The sequence below is a fragment of the Mustela putorius genome, unplaced genomic scaffold (assembly GCF_011764305.1).
Source record: "Mustela putorius furo isolate JIRA1106 unplaced genomic scaffold, ASM1176430v1.1 tig00003983_pilon_pilon_pilon, whole genome shotgun sequence".
Lineage (NCBI taxonomy): Eukaryota > Metazoa > Chordata > Mammalia > Carnivora > Mustelidae > Mustela > Mustela putorius.
The window spans coordinates 18,514,986-18,536,204 of NW_025422123.1; the positions used below are offsets into that span (position 1 = coordinate 18,514,986).

The 21,219-nt window shown below is 43.0% G+C and overlaps 1 protein-coding gene across 2 annotated transcripts in view; it reads left to right on the forward strand.

Annotated features, from left to right (window-relative positions):
- Nucleotides 1–20,162: 20,162 nt before the first annotated feature.
- PAQR8 (progestin and adipoQ receptor family member 8) overlaps nt 20,163–21,219 on the forward strand; it is a 40,977-nt gene continuing 39,920 nt past the window's right edge. Inside the window, exon 1 of one of the 2 annotated variants that reach the window (XM_004771879.2) lies at nt 20,163–20,351. The gene's annotated coding sequence lies outside the window, so the exon portion shown is untranslated. The remainder of the gene's footprint in view (nt 20,352–21,219) is intronic. The other variant, XM_004771878.3, reaches the window with a different exon arrangement.

Here is a 21,219-nt window from a genome sequence, read left to right on the forward strand (position 1 = left end):
ATATTATGATCTTCCTTAAACTTTCCACTTTTACCATTACCTGCTATAAGAGATAATATATACTTTAAAAAGAATTATACAATATATAATTATATAAATTAGGTATTCTATAATAAATAATTATATATTAAAATTCCATATACAGGGGTGCCTGGATGGCTCAGTGGGTTAAAGAAAGCCTCTGCCTTCGGCTCAGGTCATGATCCCAGGGTCCTGGGATCGAGACCCCGCATCGGGCTCTCTGCTTGGAGCCTGCTTCCTCCTCTCTCTCTCTCTGCCTGCCTCTCTGCCTACTTGTGATCTCTCTCAAATAAATAAAATCTTTAAAAAAAAAATTCCATATACAATATATAATATATAAAAGAAAAAAGTATATTATACATGGTAAGAATAAATATTGTTCTGTAAAATGTTTGTTTTTGTTGTATGTATATATGTATATATATAGGGCCAAATGTAAAAACATGCTTATACATATATGATTGTATAGTGTATATAAGATTATATACTATACACACTATACTACGGTATACTATATTGCATATTATAGTATAAACAATGTTCATATTATATACTATATACAGTATAATATATATGTAATGTATGTATTTTTTATATTATGACCTAGCATATATATACACAAATATAACTAAAACATTTCACAAAACAATACATATCCTTACTATTTGCGATACACTATCTTTCTTTCTTTTCTATTCTCTTGATTCTGTTTGAGAACGCTGCTCGCAGCCCACGCGCTTCTATTCTCACCAGAGTGAGAAACGCAGTTGCTTTGTGCTCTGGGCTGCAGCCATTATGGCTGTGAGGGGTTTGAGATGTTCCATGCGATGATGAGGCGCCCCAAGACCAGGGCTTTTTCTGACAAGGAGCAAATCTAGAGCCCAGTTTCCCGCCTCCCCATTTAGGAAGTTTGCTGCTGAGGATGAGGCTGAGGCTTTGGCAGGAACTGTACACCCTGATGGCTCAGAAATGGATTACAAGGAGCCAGGAATGATGTCCGTCGGCTTCTCTTGGACGGACCTCCTCCAGGCACACCAAGATGCTCAAACATTGAATACTGCTCCTTACAAATCTCCTAACAATCCTGGATGAAAAGAATCCAGCGAGAAGGAGAAGGCTAGGGATCTCCCCTGAACCCTGGCTTCCAACACGGGAGAGAACCAGACCTCAGCTCATGGGCATCTACCCACCCTCCCTCATCTGTTCCTGGCAGCGTTTTAAGGAAGGTCTGATGGGACAGTGTACTTTTGATGACCTGAGTGGAAAAAACCCATGTGAAGTAAAGAGCAAGGCTGGAAAGCAAAGAAAGATAAACATGTACAATACTCACAAGTGAGAGCAGACAAGAGACTCGTGACTTGATGGACGGCGAGGTGAAGATGAAAAGGCAAAACCTTTGCAAAGCATGTAAATCAGCAAAGATAGCATTTTATGGATTATGTACCGCTAAGCTATATCATTCTGGGATTCTTTTATTTCCAAGCCAATAATCACGAAAATATATCTTTATATACAAACATGTTCCCTCACTCTCTTCATGGGGATAATTTGAGCTGATATTTAACATCCTCTAAAATCACCACTCTATAGTTAACTGTGGTGTATGTAGAATAATTGATAATTTTGGAAGTTCATAGGAAAGCCATTATATAGACCATAATTAAGAACTCCCTTGCAGACAGTATTTTAGATATTTTAAGGTAGAAAAACATGAAAACTTTATTTTCTTCAAGAACGAAAGGACCCAATACTGGATTACTTTTTATGACTGATTTATGGCAGTATTAAACTTTTATATTCAATTGATGCAAAAATGTTAAGAGAACATAACTCACCTTGAGAAACATGATCATAATGGGGTATCCCTTTTGTCTTTAATTACAAGTATCACTTGTTTAGTTATGCAGGTGAATATTTTTAGAAAAGTTTCCTTTTTTTGTCTTTTACATATGTGAGCAAGAAATAAAGTAAGTAGCATATTCAATATATATCAATGTACTTGTATGTTAAAAGTTTTCCCAAGAAGAGCTCATTTTATCATTCAATTCAAGGGAAGCCAGTAGAAAATGTTCTATCAAGTTGCCTGAAATATAACAGGTCCCCAAAGACTTGAAATAGAGTTAAGTGAATATGAATGAAGCTTGCAATAGTGTTGATACAACAAGTTCCATTGAAATGAGCTGGCTTGCCACGTATCCAGATTCTCAGAACTCCCAGCTTCTGTTATGAACACATTCTTCCATCATTCCTCAATATCTTGTCCTGTGTTCTCATAGACCCTGCCAAGCTAAAGCTCCCATTTCTTTTCCATGTACTTTTTTCACTTGTTACTTTGAGATATTAGTAGGGTCATATCAATTGTAAGAAATACCACAGAGGAATCTCATATACCCTTTATCCAGTTTCCCCCAATGATAATATCTTGCATAACTAGAGTGTGACATCACAATGAGGATATTGACATGAATGTAATACACCCACGTGTTCAAATTTAACCAGTTATGTGTGCAACTGTTTGCTTGTGTGTGCATTTAGTTCTACAGAGTTTATCACAGGTGTAGATTCATGTGTCCACCACCATAGTCAAGATTTCCATCATGGGAAATCCTCGAGGTACCCTTTGATAGCCACAGCCAGCTCTTGCTCCCCCCACCCATGCCCTAACCCTTGGCACCTACAAATCTGTCCTCCATCTCTATAATTTTGTCATTTCAATAATGTCATATAAATTGAACCATTTAGTGTTTAACGTTTTGAGATTGCATTTTTAAAGTTAACATAATTCCCTTCGGGTCCATTTGAGCTGTTTTCTGCTTCGATGATTCATTCTGTTTTATTGCCGAGTGGTACTCCATAATATAGATATATGACAGTTTATTTAACCATTCCCTGGTGAAGGACATTTGTTTTTTTCCCAGTTTTTAGCTATTATGAATAAAGCTATTTATGAATAAAGTTGCTAGGAACACTTATGTAAAAAAACAAAACCAAATTAAACAAATGCTGGTCACAGTCCACAAATTGATGTCATGATCCACTACAGGGCTGACACAATTTTAAAAGATGTCTTCAATTCCTTTGCCTTACTACTAACCTTGTTCTTGAGCAACACTAGAGGTCTTGCTTTCCTTACACATGGCTTATGAGCTCCTATTTCTCTAACCTTGCTTAGGCTATCATTTGTGCGCCAAATGCTCTACTTAGAATATCTTTGTCTAGTAAAGTCCTACTTATTAAAATAAATTAGACATACCTTTGGCTAAAAATCACAAGACACTTGACTATAAGATTTTTTTTTCTCTCTCTGCCATAATAGGTATTGCCTAGAGCAATAGAAAATAAACTATTAATATTACAGAAAAGTTGGCAAACTTTTTCCATAATATTAATAATAAATATTTTAGACTTTGTGGACCAAAGAGTAAATAGTAAACATTTAGCCTTTTTAAATTAAAAAAGTAAAATTAAATATATTATGTAGGCCCTTCTATAACAGGAGAGAAAATTCTTGCCCTGCCCCATTTGTTTGGTGTGGGCCATGTGGGTGGTGGGCAAGCTTTTGCCTTTTGCTGCAAACATTCTTGGGAAAGAGAGACTACTGACTTAAGTGGAAGGGCCTGGTCAGGGGGGAAGTAGGAATGGCTACCTTATTGGTTAATTTAATTCTGCCCCAGTGACATCCAGGGTCCTGTGCATCTTATACTCCTGTGAGCCCAACATATCAACTTGGACAGCTGGCCAGAGACAAGGGGACTCACATGGTCACCAATCTCTAGACTAAGAGCCCATCACTCAGTGCCCATCTGTTGCCAACAGTGGAGTCCCTAATATCTTGGTGGTGGTCAGCTGGACACGAGACACTGGTGATGCATAGCTGCCTGTTGGCCAGGGAACCAAGTACCAAGAGCAGAGAGGAGAAGTACGGGGGAGAGGAGGATGCCAAGGCTTGGTCTCCTCGGCCTACCATGCTAGCCTGGGTTTGAATGGTCGTCACTAAGCAGATGTGTGTCTCTTTACTAATGACTCTTGCTAGTCCCAGAGAAAACACCAAATGGTCCAGTTTGGGTTACATATTCATGCCTATTGCCAAGGTTTAGGAAACTCTGATCGGCCACCCTGGGTCCATTCTTGACCTATAGGCCAGGGAAAGGTGGGCCATGTAATTGTCAGCACTGCCATGTGAGGGAGGGTGAGTTCCCAAAGGAAAAGACGCTGGCAGAAACAGATATCCACTACAGAAGACAGTCATTACATTGCTGCTAAATTGAATGGAAGTATCATTATGGAGTACTTATACTCAAGGTTTTAATGGATTTGTAAATGCTGCTCTCCTGGCAATATACAAAACTGTTGACAGTATTCGCCTTCAAGAAAATTACAACCCTGGGTAAGGGTGCCTGGGTGGCTCAGTTGGTTAAGCATCTGCTTTCAGCTCAGGTCATGATTCCAGGGTCCTGGGATCAAGCCCCCCATTGGGCTCCCAGCTTAGTGGAGAGCCTGCTTCTCCTCCTCCCTCTGCTTGCTGCTCTGTCTGCTTGTGCTCTCTTTTGTATCTCTCTGTCAAATAAATAAATGAAATCTTAAAAAAAAAAAAAAATTTACAGCCTGGGGTCGACATTGGTTATTTGGCTACAAATGATTATTTTGGCAACAAATGAGAGAATATTTAACAACAACAACAACAACAAAAATAGCATGGACAAAGCCATGAGATTCCAAATAACAGAGACTCAGAAGTAAGTCAGTGGTGTGCTTTTGCATAAACAAACGGAAATGGAGAAGATTTAAGTGATGTATCTGCAGCTGCACTGAAAATAGTGACCAAAGTGGGATCAAAACACAGGATTGTTACCGTGGGAGCAGGGACTAAACCTCTTGAGTCCATCCAGATGGGTGTTTTATGCCCTAATGTGAGAGGTATTCTGCCGCGGCAGACGTGCAGAGTGTCTACAGACTGTGATCATGTTTCCCCCTGGCTCGCTCAAAGCATCTGGCTAGACATACGGCATTTTGCTGTGCCAAGCAGCACACATGCTACCTGCAGCCCGGCTGGGACTTGGCCAATCAAAGAACAATTTCATAACCAGTGATACAGGACATCCTTGATGACGTGAGATATTCTAGGTTTCCTCACTTTCCTTTGCCTAGTGTAGACTAGGACAGAGACTGCAGAAAGTGGAAGTGGCAGTCCAAAAGAGAAGACAGTGTGCTATGCTATAGTGGTACCATCAGGTGGGAGTGGGGGGGGGTGTGGTCAAAGAGCGTGGCAGTAGCAAAACAAAGAGCAGAAAATCCTCTTAATGTGTGCGAGGCAGTTCAGTGCTGTCTTTATTTGGTAATTACTGAATTAAACCACCATACAGTGTGCATCAGTTCCTGCTTGTCAGCCATAGCCAAGATCTTCCTGCAGTGCAACAAGAATTGTTGATACATTCAAAGTGGCCCACACCCCCTAAAACGCAGCTGTAGGCTCCTTATCAGTGATAGTTATAAGGGCAAGTCAAACAAGCACTGATTAATTTCTTCTGCTGCCCAATGATGCAAGCATCTTCCATATTTGCATGATGCCAGAGGTGTGAGGCAGGGAAGGAGAGGGAGTGTTGAAGGGGAAGATAACCAGAGTGAATACAAGGAGATCTACAGTCTCCAATCTCACACATCTGTGTGATGCCAGACAAGCTCTCTGGCTTTCTGGATCTGTTTGCTCATCTGTCAAATGACAGCGGGATTTCTAAAGTCTAACTCCATTTTTAAAAAAATGTTAACGTTTACATTGAAAACCTTCTCAACTGGGGCACCTGGGTGGCTCAGTCAATTAAACAGTCCACTCTTGTTGTCAGCTCAGGTCATGATCTCAGGGTCGTGGGATCAAGCCCTGCGATGGCTCTCTCTGCGCTCAGCGGGCAACTCCCTGAGGATTCTCCGCTCCCCATTGCTTGTGCTTGAGTGTGTGGGCTCTCTCTCTCTCTCTCTCATTTTCTCTAAAATAAATAAATGTTTTTCGTAAGATTTGACAGAGAGTGAGAGAGTGTACAAGCAGGGGGAGCAACAGAGGGAGAAGGAGAAGCAGGCTCCCTGCTGAGCAGGGATCTGAATGTGGGGCTCGATCCCAGGAGCCCGGGATCATGACCTGAGCAGAAGGAAGATGCTTAACCAACTGAGCCACCCAGGCGCTTTATAAAAATTAAAAAAAATAAAATAAAAGCATTCTCAATTAGAACTCTTTTGGTTATCAATAACAGAAACTCACTGGTGCTAGCTAAAGCTAAAAAGAGATACTTGTTGGAAACTCTAATGCGCAAGGAATGGCACATCAGTGTATTTCCTTTGACTCAAACAAAACCTGATTCTGATCCTTCTTCCCATTGTGCTGGCAGGAACATGCAGGGTAGGATGTCTGAGAGGGAAGGGATGAGGATTTGGGAAGCAAGATGATACACAGAATATTTAAAACCCACCGAAGCCACAAAGGTGCATACCAGTTCAACATCAGCTTGGGTAGAAAGCGTTGGAAGTTGAGGAAATGGTGGGGGGGAGATTTTTTAAAAAGTAGTTCTTCTCCTTTCTGGTTCTTTTCCTCAAAAACAAGAATTTTAGGGGTGCCTGGGTGGCTCAGTGGGTTAAGCCTCTACCTTCAGCTCAGGTCATGATCTCAGGGTCCTGGGATCAAACCCCACGTCAGGCTCTTTGCTGAGCAGGGAGCCTGCTTTCCCCCCGCCCCCCGCCCCGCCTGCCTCTCTGCCTACTTGTGATCTCTGTCAAATAAATAAATAAAAATCTTAAAAAAAATTTTTTTAAATTTTTAAAAAACAAGAATTTTGGTACCTTAATAAATTAAGTCAACACATAAAGATACATAAGCTTTTAATGGAATTTAAGGGTAGAGAAAGAGCCAGCCAAGGGTTTGGATGGCCTTAAGACTCTTGTTCCATCTCTTGCAGGCTTCTCTCAGTAGGAAGGACTCCCTCACTGTCTTATTTCTCCTATTTGCTCCAACTGGCTTTGTCTAGTTTTCCAGTGTGCGTGCTGCCAGTAGATCTCCTGAATTTACTTTCCTGTTGTTCAAAACATCACATAGATTAAGGATGAACCAAATCCAAATGCTTCATGAAAGGGGACTAATTGTCAAAGCCTGGGTCAAGTGCCTTTTCCTGGACCATCTAGCTGTGACCAGCGCAGCATAGTCATATTGGAAAACAAACAAACAACCCGGCTGTATACTGTTGTGGCTACAGTGTAAATGACAGCACAGGAGTGGTAAAGAAAATATTTAACAGTTGCTATGGGATGAGCACCAACCACTGAGAATGAACACCAGCCATGAAGAACCAATACAGCTGGATAAGGGCATTCTAGCTGGATATCAGCCTGGAATAGGGATAGAAGAGGACCAGTTTCTAGAAAATGGGAAATAATCATGAACTAGGCAATTATCCAGAAGCAGTCTATCACAGAGTCTAGGAAAAAAATAGTCAAATCCATTTTTAAAATGAATAGCGTCCCTGGAAACGTTTTCGCGATTAGAGAGAGAATTTAAGTGTCATTTTGGTTCCTATTTGATAGTAGGAATAATTCTGTAGGATGTTGTGTTCAGTGTTGCAAACAATAGAAGAAAAATATAGCACAGGACACTCCCTACCCTCTCTGATTTGAGAAGGAAGCTTTCACTCTGATTTGAGAAGGAAGGCAGGGGAAATGTATAGAACCAGGCATTTAATTGCATGGTGCCTACAGTGTATGCCCTGGGGGTCAGAAAAAGAAGACATCCTTGTGGGCTGAAGAAGTCAGGGACGCCTTCAGAGAGTAGCTGAGGATGATTTTCATGGCTCCTGTCAGCAAATTCTATAGATGAATTTAGGGACCCACCTTCTCGACTTTGAGGGATATACTCCAAAGGTCCAAGAGAGCCTTAGAAGTCAAAGATGGGAATGCAGAAACTTTGCTAAAGATGAAACACCAGCCTTCTGAATGAAGTGCAGATGCCTGCTACGGCATAGAGGAACCTTGAAAACCCCATGCTAACTGAAGAAGCCAGACATGAAAGCCGCCTATTAGATGACTCCGTTTACATAAAATATCCAGAATAAGCAAATCCAAGGGAGCAGAAAGATAATTTGTGGTTGCCAGAGGCTGGAGGAAACAGGGAATGGGGAGTGGCCTTCTTTAATATCGCACGTGCCTGCGTGATTGATTATGTCTCTTCGTTCCTTGTCAAGGGCCGTAAGCAGGACTTACATCCACGCATGCCCTACGCACTGGCCCTTGTCATACCCTGCTAGTGCGCTGCTGTTGCTGTGCCTCTCAGCTTCTGTACCTGCTCTTCCCTCAGGCCAGAATGCTTCTCTCTTCTCCCATCTGCTCCTTAGTTCTCATCCTGCATGACTTCCCTTGAGCTTTTCCTGACCCTCTCAACACAATAAGCCAGGTGACAAAGGAGCTCGGTGAGGCTTCTCCCCTGTTTTTCCATACAGGGAAAAACATCCAGTATCTGTCTCTTATAGCCCTTGCCAGAGAGTATCATAATTATTTGTATAAATGTCTTCTCCACTGGATGGGAGGGTAGGGATCGCTTCAAGTGGACCTCTTTATCCTCAGGTCTTAGCAGGATGCTCTTAGCACCTAGGTGGTCAGAAAAAATGTTTTCTGAATAGACGAAAAAGTTAATAATAGAATAATAGACACAGGTCCCTTTGTCTCCAGACCAAATCTTATATAGTGCCCTCACAGCTCCAAGTAAGGTATTTCCCTCCTTACCTCACCTCAACGATTTACTGACCCCCTTGTCAAACATGTAGAGATATCAGGGCTAATTGGATTTTTTAAAAAATATTTTATTTATTTATTTGACAGACAGAGATCACAAGTAGGCAGAGAAACAGGCAGAGAGAGGAGGAAGGAAGTAGGCTCCCTGCTGAGCAGAGAGCCTGATGCGGGGATGTGGGGCTCGATCCCAGGACCCTGGGATCATGACCTGAGCTCCCAGAACCCTGGGATCATGACCTGAGCTAAAGACAGAGGCTTTAACCCACTGAGCTACCCAGGCGCCCCTAATTGGATTTTTCTTAAGAGGAAGAGAAGAGAGAGAGACTTAAAGCAGCCCATCCTCATCTTGCTGCAAAGTTTACTGGGCCCAATCTCAATAAAATTGGATCAGCCAGCACAGTTCTCTTCTAGCCCCAACTTAATAGAGGGAAGAAGAGATGTCAAATGCACCATTAAAGAGGAACATGGCAGGAAGGGAAACCATTTCGATTCAAAGGAGCTGACTGAAGGAGCCAGTCATGCCCATTAGTGGCCGTTAAGAGGAGCACATTGCCTATTGAACTCAGTGTCCCCTCCAAGAACCTCAGGTTCTTGGAATCTAAGCATGCTGATTTTGACCTCCCTGCCACCTGCTTCCCCGTACCACTGATGATGGAGTGACTCTGACACTGTTTATGGTTGCCTTGAGCTAGTTACCTCTTTTAACATCTATTTTAAAAAGAGAATAAAGATACTTGTTTGTTGTTGTTATGAGCTCAGAAGCACTGACACATCACAATTGCTGTAATTAACTTCATTGTATTTTTGTCCTATAGAAATCTACAATTAATTATAGTCCATTAGAATTATATTTAGGTGCAAAACAATGAACAACAGTCATTTGTTTATGTGTTTATTTTATTAAGGATTTTTTGAAAAATGTTGAAAATTATTTTAAAAAATTAAGTTCTCCTGGAATATCATCATCTAGAAATAACCAATATGAGTGTACAACTTTCTTTTTCTTTTCTTTCTTTATTTTTTTTTTCCCCTTTGGTGCATAGATCTCTCTCTCTCTCTCTCTTCTTTTTTTGTTTCCAGGTTTTAGTTTTAAGTAATCGCTACACCCAATGAGGGGCTCAAACTCACAACCCTAAGATCAAGAGTCACACTCTCCACCAATTGAGACAGCCAAGTACCCCCCATATAGGTCTTTTTTTTTTTTTTAAGATTGTATTTGTTTATTTGACACACCCACACACAGAGATCACAAGTAGGTGGAGAGAGAGATGGAGAAACAGGCTCCCCGCCAAGGAGAGAGCCCAATGTGGGGCTCCATCCCAGGACCTGGAATCATGACCTGAGCCAAAGGCAGAGGCTTAACCCTCTGAGCCACCAGGTACCCCCATAATTTAAAAAAAAATTGGATCACACTGCATAATCTGGTGTTTTACTAAACTGTAGTACTGCAGACTGCAAGTTTCTCTATGCCACATACGTGGTCGGCACAATTTTTGATGACAATACAGTATTCCGTCTCATGTATGGACCCTTGTTAATTTGGTCAGGACTCAGTCATCATATTTTACTCCAAAGACTATTTGCCCTGTGAGATTCCTGTTGAAACTCCCCATTGGCATCGCCAGGGTTCTAAGATTCTGGTCAAAATACCCAGGCCGTTAGATTATTCTTGGAGGCTCTCAGGAACATTTAGGGAGAAAACCCCAATAAAGTTGGATCTCTATGTCTAGTGTGGCTTCCAGATTCCTCCCTGGGTGTCTTCAGGGCTGGAGAATCATGATCTAGTGGGAAGAGTAACCAGAGAAATTTAACTGAGAGGGAGAATAAAGGAGGGAGAGAAATTTACTTTAGTTTTTTGTTTGTTTGTTTGTTTGTTTTTAAATTTATTTATTTGACAGAGAGAGAGAGATCGTAAGTAGGCAGAGGCAGGCAGAGAGAGAGTGGGGGGGGGGAAGCAGGCTCCCTGCCGAGCAGAGAGCCCCATGTGGGGCTGATGTGGGGCTCAATCCCAGGACCCTGGAATCATGACCTGAGCCAAAAGCAGAGACTTTAACCCACTGAGCCACCCAGGTGACCCTAGTTGTTTTTTGTTTTTTTTTTTTTTAAGGTATTTATTTTTAAGTAATCTCTGCCTAATGTGGGTCTCAAACTCATAACCTCAAGATCAAGAATCACATGCTCTACTGACCGAGCCAGCCAGGCACCCCAAGAATTTTACTTTAGTTTGAACTCTTCAGGATGAATTCCGCAACTCAGTTTACTTTTCAGTTCAATTCAGTTTGACTTAAAAAAAAAAAAAAATTGGAGTGGTCTATTTCTGTAGCATGTCCTGCTAGGGACCCAGAATTACCCTTGCTCATTCTTTTTTATTCTCTCTTCCCCTCTCCCAAATGGAAAAACATGCTTCTTCTCAGTTGCTTTTTCTTGTCCTCATTGTTTCCACCCCAGGGGCATAGTCTTTTCTGTTCCATTTCTAGATCATTCTACCATCCTCTAAGGTTCTGGAGTGGCTAATCATGGACTCCTGGGCTCACTGGACTCCAAATATGCAGAGCATTCACATTATTTGTTCACTTATTTGGTGATATTTTTTCCAGCACATACTATGTGCTAGGTCATATGTGTGTGGCAATGAACGGCTGCCACAAACCTTGCTGCCTAGGAGCCTACAGTCTAATGGAGCTGAGGGAATTACAAAATGATGTAATGACATAAGAGAGGTCAGTTCAAGAAGCTTTATCTCATTAGGCCAAAGGTCACTTTTGACCAAACTTAAAACTTTAAATCTGGCACAACATTCAGGTCACTGGACTCATTCAGAGAGGTATATATATGAACTGGAGAGGACTTCAATTTGTCTATTCTACTCCTGTAGTCTGGACTGGGGTAGTCCTAGATCTTCCCTCTTCTCCCCCATACTCTCCTTGAGTATAGCCCTAGATCTCCAGATCTCCAGATGGCTACTTGGATGGGCCAGTTCTGGCTCCCTGGCTTCTCACTAAGCAGTAACAACAGACTCGGTGAACGTAAGCTGGCTTAAACTGGTCAGTTGTTGCATTAATGTTTTTTTCTTTTAAAAATCATTAAAACCCTGAAACCAGGCCAGAATCAAGCATGAATAATGCAATTGTAAGTCATGTTGGCCAGAATTGCCATTTTCATCTTTCCAGGCTCTTTAAAAGAGCTGAGAGCCAAGATAAGTCTCTTTTAGACAGACATCAACTAAAAGGAAATGGATGGAACATTCTACCACTGTAGGGGATTCTGGCCCTACCCCACCACTGTTTAACAGAGGATAGTCTGTGCCTTTGCTCAAGAACCTGACTTAGATGATAGATGATAAACAGGAATGAACTAAAAGGGGTTGTATACTTCCCTCTGCAGCACCCAGTGGGGGCATGGCGAAAGCCAGAGTTTCAGTTTTCCATCCTGGGTGACTTCGCATTGCTCTTTTTCTGCAGTCCTAAAGCTGAGAAACGTCCCTCCTAAATCTCCCTTTATTTTTTATTTTTAGAATCCAAAAATCGTTTATATCAATTTGTCCTTTTTTTTTCTTCTTGTTTGTTGTTGTTATGAGCTCAAAAGCTCATAACAGTGTTCTAAGATTCATTGTTTATGCACTACACCCAGTGCTCCATGCAATATGTGCCCTCCTTGATACCCACCACCAGGCTCACCCAACCTCCCACTCCCCTCAGTTTGTTTCTCAGAGTCCACAGTCTCTCATGCTTCGTCTCCTCCTCTGATTTCCCCCAATTCATTTATCCTTTCCTTCTCCTAATGTCCTGCATGCTCCACAAGTAAGTGAAACCGTATGATAATTGACTCTCTCTGCTTGACTTATTTCATTCAGCATAATCTCCTCCAGTCCCGTCCATGTTGATACAAAAGTTGGGTATTCATCCTTTCTGATGGAGGCATAATACTCCATGGTGTATATGGACCACATCTTCCTTATCCATTCGTCTGTTGAAGGGCATCTTGGTTCTTTCCACAGTTTGGCCAATTGTGGCCATTGCTGCTATGAACATTGGGGTACATATGACCCCTCTTTTCACTACATCTGTATCTTTGGGGTAAATATCCAGTAGTGTAATTGCAGGGTCATAATGTAGCTCTATTTTTAATCTTTTCTTTTTAAAGATTTTATTTATTTATTTGACAGAGAGAGAGAGAGATCACAAGCAGGCAGAGGGCAGGCAGAGAGAAAGGGGGAAGTAGGCTCCCTACTTGAGCAAAGAGCCTGATGTGGGGCTCAATCCCAGGACCCTGAGATCATGACCCAAGCCGAAGGCAGAGGCTTAACCCACTGAGCCATCCAGGTGCCCCGCTCTATTTCTAATTTCTTAAGGAATCTCCGCACTGTTTTCCAAAGTGGCTGCACCAACTTGCATTCCCACCAACAGTGTAAGAGGGTTCCCCTTTCTCCACATTCTCTCCAACACACGTTGTTTACTGTCTTGTTGATTTGGGCCATTCTAACGGGTATGAGGTGGTATCTCAATGTGGTTTTGATTCGAATTTTCCTGATGGCTAATGATGATGAACATTTTTTAATGTGTCTGTTAGCCTAAATCTCCCTTTAGAATACAGTCCAGATTGAATTGAAGTTGGGCAGACTAAAAAGTGTTTACTTCCCCAAATTTTTGACCTCAGTCTTAAAAGTTCAATTCCTCTGATTTTCCCTCCACCACCCTCCCGCAGGATGTAATGACTAAGAATCAGGAGCAAAATGAAGGGAAGAAACTTAATTGTTAGGACCTTTCAGGATGGGGGCAACCACGTTATTTACTCTGAGGCTTTTCATTCTTCTAAAGAATAAGTAAGGGGCGCTTGGGTGGCTTAGTGGATTAAAGCCTCTGCCTTCGACTTAGGTCATGATCCCAGGGTCCTGGGATTAGGGCCACATCCACTTTCTGCAGCAGGGAGCCTGCATCCCTCCCTCTCTCTGCCTGCCTCTCTGCCTACTTGTGATCTCTCTCTGTGTGTCAAATAAATAAATACAATCTTTAAAAAAAGAAAATCCCTTCCTGTTGATCATAGCTGCTGGAGTACCACAAGGGCTAGAAGTCAACATGTCAAGGAAGGTCCAGCATGAAGAAGTGTATATTTAAAAATAAACAAATAATTAAAAATAAATGAATTAATTTAAAAAATCTTAAAAAAAAAAGAATAAGTAAAAACCTCATATTTTAATAGCCACACTTCTATTTGCCATTCAATTATCATGACCCAATTATAAACCATATTTTCTAAATTTAAGGCTTGTTTAGAACAAATGTTAAAATTAACACTTAATACTTCGAACATCCTTGGAATGTAGGAATTTATACTGTTTTATTGATTATATAAAGGGTAACAGGTTGCCTATTTTATCATTCATCCTTAGAGTTTTCCACTGAAGCTCTTCCAAAAGAGTGGGAGGTCAAATGCAGGGCCACACAACCTAACACATGCCCAGGAGCAATTGCTGCATTTTGTCTCTCGCATCTACATGTGTTAATTGGTTTGCTTCCTGAATTATTAGTTAACTGTTATCATTAAGAAATAAAATGGGGGGGGCGCCTGGGTGGCTCAGTGGGTTAAGCCGCTGCCTTCGGCTCAGGTCATGATCTCAGGGTCCTGGGATCGAGTCCCGAATCGGGCTCTCTGCTCAGCGGGGAGCCTGCTTCCTCCTCTCTCTCTCTCTCTGCCTGCCTCTCTGCCTACTTGTGATCTCTCTCTGTCAAATAAATAAATAAAATCTTTAAAAAATAAAATAAAATAAAATAAAATGGGAAAATGGAGTAAACCACTCCAGATGAAATTAAATTAATGAACCTCTACCATTTCACTATTTAATAAGAAACGTAGACACACAATACAAGAATACCATTATTTTTATTTTTATTTTTTATTTGGTTCAGTTCATTAGAAGCCTATGTGTGAAATTAGTATCATCGTCATTTCCCCACTTGGCCAGCTGCCAGTTTAGAAAATAGAAAAGCTGAGTGTGGGGGTGCCTGGATGGCTCAGTTGCTTAAGCTTCCTACTCTTGATCTCAGCTCCAGTGTTGATCTCAGGGTCGTGAGTTCAACCCTGTGTTGGGCTCCATGCTGGATGTGGTGCCTACAAGGAAGGAAGGGAGAGAGGGAGGGAGTGGAGGAGAAAGAGGGAAGGAGGAAGGGAGGAAGAGAGAGAAAAAGAGGGAGAGAAAGAACTAAGTGTGGATGTCTGTGTGAGGAAGGAATGTTAAGGAATGGATAGATTTGACTTAACAGTTAAAAATACAGATATTCGGGGCACCTGGGTGGCTCATTGGGTTAAGCCTCTGCCTTCGGCTTAGGTCAGGATCCCAGGGTCCTGGGATGGAGCCCTGCATCTGTCTCTCTGCTTGGCAGGGAGCCTGCTTCTCCCCCCTTCCCTGCCACCACACCTCTACCTGCCTCTCTGCATACTTGTGATCTCTCTCTCTCTCCATCAAATAAATAAATAAAATCTTTAAAAAAAAATACAGATATTCAACTTTCTCCAGATTACTCCTATGCAGTCCACTGGAATAATTATATCTTCTCTTCAAGTAGAAAGTATTAGAACAAAGATCCTATAAGCAACCATTTACAGGAAGCCCTTGCTTTTTTACTCACCTTCATCAAGCCCTCATTATGTGAAAAGCACAATGCTGAGTGCTTAATGTGTGTTATTTCACTTAATCCTAGCTATATATATATGAAGCAGGTATAATTATTATTTCCATTTTACAGATAAGGAGCCTGAAGTACAGTACCAAAGGCTCTAAGTGATGGTAATAAGACTCAGATTCAAGATGGCCTGATTTTCAAGCCCAAACTTTTTTTAAAATTAAAGTATAATTGATGTATAACATTATATTAGTTTCAGGTGTTCAAATAATGATTTGCTATTTGTAGATTGCAAACTTATCACCACAATGAGTCTAGTTTCTTCTGTCACCATATAACATTACATAATATGCATCACAATATCATTGACCGTAGTCACCAAGCTCTAAATTGCATCCCCATGACTTATTTATTTTATGATTGGAAATTTGCACCTCTTGGCTCCCTTCCAAGCCCCCTCCCCTTTAGCAACCACCAATCTGTTCTCTGCACCTATGAGTTTCTGCTTGTTTTTGTTTGTTCATTTGTTTTGTTTTCTAGATTCCATATATACATGAAATCATACTTTCTCTGCCTGACTTATCTCACTTAGCATAATTCCCTCAGGATCCATCCATGTTTTTACAAATGGCAAGATTTCATTCTTTTTTATGGCTAAATAGTATGTCATTGTGTGTATGGGAGTGCTAGTGCGCACGCGCATGTGTGTGTGTGTGTGTGTGTATGCCACATCTTCTTTGTACAATCATTTATTGATGGACACTTTGGTTATTTCTATATTTTGGCTATGTGAATAACACTGCAATGAATGTAGGAGTGCATGTGTTTTTCCTAATTAGTGTTTTCATTTTCTTTGGAGAAATACCCAGCAGTGGAATTGCTGGACCATAGGGTGATCATATTTTTTGTTTTCTGAGGAACCTCTGTACTGTTTTCCATATTGGCTGCACCAATTTGCATTCCCACTAACAGCATACAATCATTCCCTTTTCTGTACTTCCTTGCCAATACTTCTTACTTCTTGTCTTTTTGATAATAGCTATTCTGACAGATGGGACATGGTATCTCATTGCAAATTTGAATTTGCATTTCCCCGACGATTAGTGAATCTTTTCATGTGCCTGTTGGCCATCTACATGGCCTATTCTCTGGAAAAATGCCTATTCAGATCTTCTCATTTTAAATCTCATTTTTAAATTGGATTATCTGGGGTTTGGATATTACTATTGTTAATGAGTTGTATGAGTTTTCTATGTTGTTTGGATATTAACCCCTTATTGGATATATCATTTGCAAATATCTTTTCCCATTCAATAGGCAGATTTTTTATTTTGTTGATGGTTTCCTTTGCTTTGCAGAAGCTTTTTAGTTTGATGTAGTCCCATTGGTCTATTTTTGCTTTTGTTGCCATTGCCTTTGAAGTCAGATCCAAAAAACATGGCCAAGAGCCATGTTAGGGAGCTTACTGCCTATGTTTTCTTTTAGTACTTTTATGGTTTCTGGTCTTATTCAAATATTAATCCATTTTGAGTTAATTTTTGTGGAGGGTATGGGTAATGGTCCATAATGCAAGGTGCTTCTCCTTTTCTCTGCCAAGACAGTGAAAAAACTCACCACCCTCAGTTTGCCCATGAGATGTAAAAAGAAAACAAAAATAATTAGTGGTATTTATTTATTTATTTTTAAGTATTTTATTTATTTATTTGTCAGAGAGAGAGAGACGGCAAGAGAGGGAGCATAAGCAGGGGGAGTAGAAGAGGGAGAAGCAGGCTTCCCGCTGAGCAGGGAGCCCGATGCGGGGTTGGATGTGGGGCTCGATCCTAGGACCCTGGGATCATGACCCGAGCAAAGGCAGACGTTTAATGACTGAGCTACCCAGGTGCCCCTAACTTGGATTTTTAACCAACACTCTTTGTTGTATGAGTTTTCAGGAGTAGGTCTTTTGGGATAGACCAGTATAAACCAGTAGAGATGTCCAGCAGATGGTTTAACTACAGCACACTTCAATTTCTCCGTGTCACTGTAAGGCTAACAGTTCCTGTCCACTTCCTACTTCTCATAAAATACATGAAGTTTAGGAATACAATGTCATCACATGCACTTTGAGCTTCTTGGAAAAAACAATGCTATGTAAACACATTATGAAAGCAATAGAAAAACAGTGTCATTGTGGTATGTATACAACATAAAATGGACCAAATTATTTTGTTAGAGTTTGGGACAAAAATAGCTCCTTAATCTTGCATATTTATTTTTTAATTATGCTGTATATTGGCTGTGTCTGTGGCTCTCAAGGGCAGTCTGGACAGGGAATGTGTTGATAGAATGTTGATTGGGTTAGCAGTTTAATATTCCTTTTGAAGGAAATTCTGTACTATCCCAGACCTTGCCTGTTTCAAGCTTTTGGGAAAATCACAAGTCAAAATGTTGTTGTCAGATGAAAGTATTACACGGAGGGAGGTTGGCCGTGACTTTCTATATACTAAAGGCCTTCCTACTATCCTTGCGAAAGATCTAGGAGGCTTTTATTATTAATTCAAAAATAGTAAGGTTACTTTAGGGATCTTTTTTCCAGAATTACCAAAATGTCACTTGTACCACCCAAACTGAAGTGGGCCATTACCTCCAAGTAAAAAATGGAAGAAGGTAGCGTGAGATCTAAGTAGTTTTAAAAGTCATGAAGAATGTGGATGTACTTAGCACTACTGAACTGTACATTTAAAAAATAGTTAAGGTGGCAAATTTTTTTATTATGTTTACCACAATTAAAAGTGTTTTCAAAAGGTTAAGGTGGTAACATTTACCATACTTTAGAGAAAAAAACATGAGACAAATGAGAAACCAGCTCTCTTTATCTCGTGGCCTGGACGCACCACTTGTAAAACAGAATCCTCTGCCCCCAGATAAAAATGCCTGACACCCCTTACACTTGAGGCTGCACTTTCATACCCGTTCCCTAGATAAAGTCTCATAGGAAAGGAATATTTACCATTTCCTCTTCCTTTTTTTTAAATATTTTATTTATTTACTTGCCAGAGAGAGAGCGAGCCAGCCCAGTCGTGTGTCGTACAACCCCCCCCACCCCCAGCCGCCCGCCCAAGCAAGAACCCTGACAAGGGACTCAATCCCAGGACTCTGGCTGGGATCAGACAGTTAACCACTTACCCACCCAGGGGTCCCCACTTACCATTTTCTTACTGTGACACAGAGAAAATCTTAAAGGACTTGTTGGTTTTTATTTAAGACTGGAGAACCCTCTCCTCGCTCCAGGTGGAGGGACTCTCCGGGGAGAAGAAAAGCTGCAGGCATAATTAACATCCGTTTCACAGACTCCTCAGGTCTGACAGCCCCCTTCAGCTGGATTGAACCGTGGTTGGGCCTTCATATTTGCTAACCTGTAATTTTCTTTCTAGAGTGGCAGAGAGAGGAAAAAGGGAGACTTTTTAATCCCCTGTCAATCAGTTCTGCTGTAATTTATGATCTCTGGCCAAAAAATAAATGCCTATTAATATTGAGGGCTTGTTTTTTTGTGAGTATGGGAGAATTCCCTGACATCTTTGGGGGTGAAACAGAGATGGAGAGGGCAAATCTGCCAAGGGTCTTCTGTGACATTTCCACCAGTAACTGTGTGTGCTGGACCTGTGATTCTGTGGGAATATCAGCGGCCCTGAAGACAGGGTCCCTTACTCTTTCCTAGTCCTGATTCAGCTTTAAACCTGTCCGTTGGACTGCTGGATCTAAAAGTCTTCATTTATGAAGCTCAAATGACCTTGTTGGAGAACCTACTATCTTTGCTTCATGCTGTTTCGTTGAAGATAAAGACAATAATGGATTTTAAAATGTTTTGAAAAGTGAAAACACAGCACGAGTGTGAGGTGGTGTTAAACATGTCACTGGAGCAGGGTGGTCTAAGGGCAAAGTGTCAAGTTTCAACAAGCCAGAGCAAGGCCCCAGTGTCTCAGAAAAGTAATGAGTTGAATCAAACATTCTTCCTCCAGGAGAATTGATTCAGGCCATCTTCTCAGGATCTGATCGGTTTTTCTTTTTTTACCAGATAACGGAGAAGGCTTTTTCATAGCAAAGCCAATCTGATTTGTTAATTGATGCCCCTACATCTTAAGTGTATTTTTGTCCTGGTAAAATACAGACATTGTGGGCAAAGAGAGCAAGTCTGGGACCAGATGTGGCATTTCCTCTCCTGCCCTGTCCCCTTGTATTTAGATCATTGACACTGCACACTGGCTAGCCCGCTGTGGATTGAGGATTTAGGGGTAGAGACATGGGTCCCTCGCATGTCAGTGTAAGAGGTGTGTTTGTGTGGTGCGTAAGTCACAGGAGAGCACTTCCCGGGTGTGTTTCAGGGGCGTGAAAATGTGTCTGCAAGGGCCCTCCTTGGTGTGTTAAAGTAGGATCTCACAGGCAAAACGACCCAGAATGTGCAGATGTGTGGTTCGGAGGCCAGAATTTGAGTCGGTCCTGAGATCAAAGATGAAGTTTGCTGTTGTTGCCGCCGTTCCCCTCCTCCAGAAACACGTCGAAAAAGCAAAAAGCAAAAAAAAACTCGGAAACGGCCCCCTGGAGTGGGTTCTTCGAACAGACAGGACAGTAATGAACGTGTCTCTCTCTCTCCAGCTCTCGGGCCTTCCCGGCTGAAAGGGGGCTGCGTGGGTCAGACCCGGGTGGAAGGAAGAGGTGTCACTCAACTTCCTCGGCGAGGCGGCACCGCGGGCGCGGTGGGCGCGCGGGTCGGCGCATCCCGCCTCCGGCCGGGAAGGGGCGGAGCCGGGCGGTGCCCGCCCCCCGGCGGTCCCCTCCCCCGGGCCGCTCCCCTGTGCCGTGCCCGCCGCAGTCACAGCCGCCTGCGGAAAGCTGGTAGCTGGGGACCCAAGCCGGAGTGCGGCCAGGCTGGGTTGGGTTGTCTCGCAGGCTCAGCCGCCGCCCCTGCCGGTGAGTCGGGGGCTCCTAGCCGGCGGGCGAGCGGGGGGAGGGGAGGTCAGGACCGCGCCGTTGGGGAGCCCCGGGGCTCGAGCGCGGGTGCCGGGGGGTATGTCAGCACAGAGGGCTTGGGGAGCCCCAGACCCCGAGCTCCGAGGGTGTCCAGAATCGGGATGTTGAGGAACCCGAGGCCGTGGACCAGGGTCAGTGCTCCAGTGTTGTGGAGTCGCAGAGCTCGAGCCCTGAGAGTCAGGCGGCAGGTCAGGATTCAGACGTTGGGGACTCCCGGAGCCCGAGCCTGGAGGACTGAGGGGTCAGGACCGCAACGTTGGAGAGGTTCGCTGCCGGAACGAGGGTGTCCTGTCGGCATTCCTGGGGCGCCCTCCGCAGGGCGGAGGGGAACTGAAGGCGGGAGCGGAGTGTGAAGGGGAAGAAGCCAGAGGCGGGCGGGGCGGGAGGGGAGCCCGGGAAAGGGTCGGGGGTTGGCGAGGCTTGTGCCTTTTTGGGGGAAGGATGGAGGGGCCTCTCCTGGAGGGGGCGCGGGAAACGGAGTTGTGCGGCAAGCCGGGGATACGTTGTGCGGCATAGGGAGTCGGAGGGATGGAACGCCGCGGCGGGGGACCCGGGGGGGGGGCTGGGGTCAGGGGTGAGGGAGCAGGGACTCGCGGAACGTCTTGGCCTAGGGGACGCACACTCTCCTTGGAATGGGGTCATGGAAACCTCGAGAGGGCATGCTTTCCGGAGAGCAAGACCAGGCCACCACAGACCGGGGGCGGGAGGGACCTAGGGAGGGGCGCGCCTCGCTGACCGGCGCGGGGACCTGAAGGCAGCGAGGGCACCGCAGCTTCCAGTGCATCTGTGGGCCCTGGAGCACAGACCG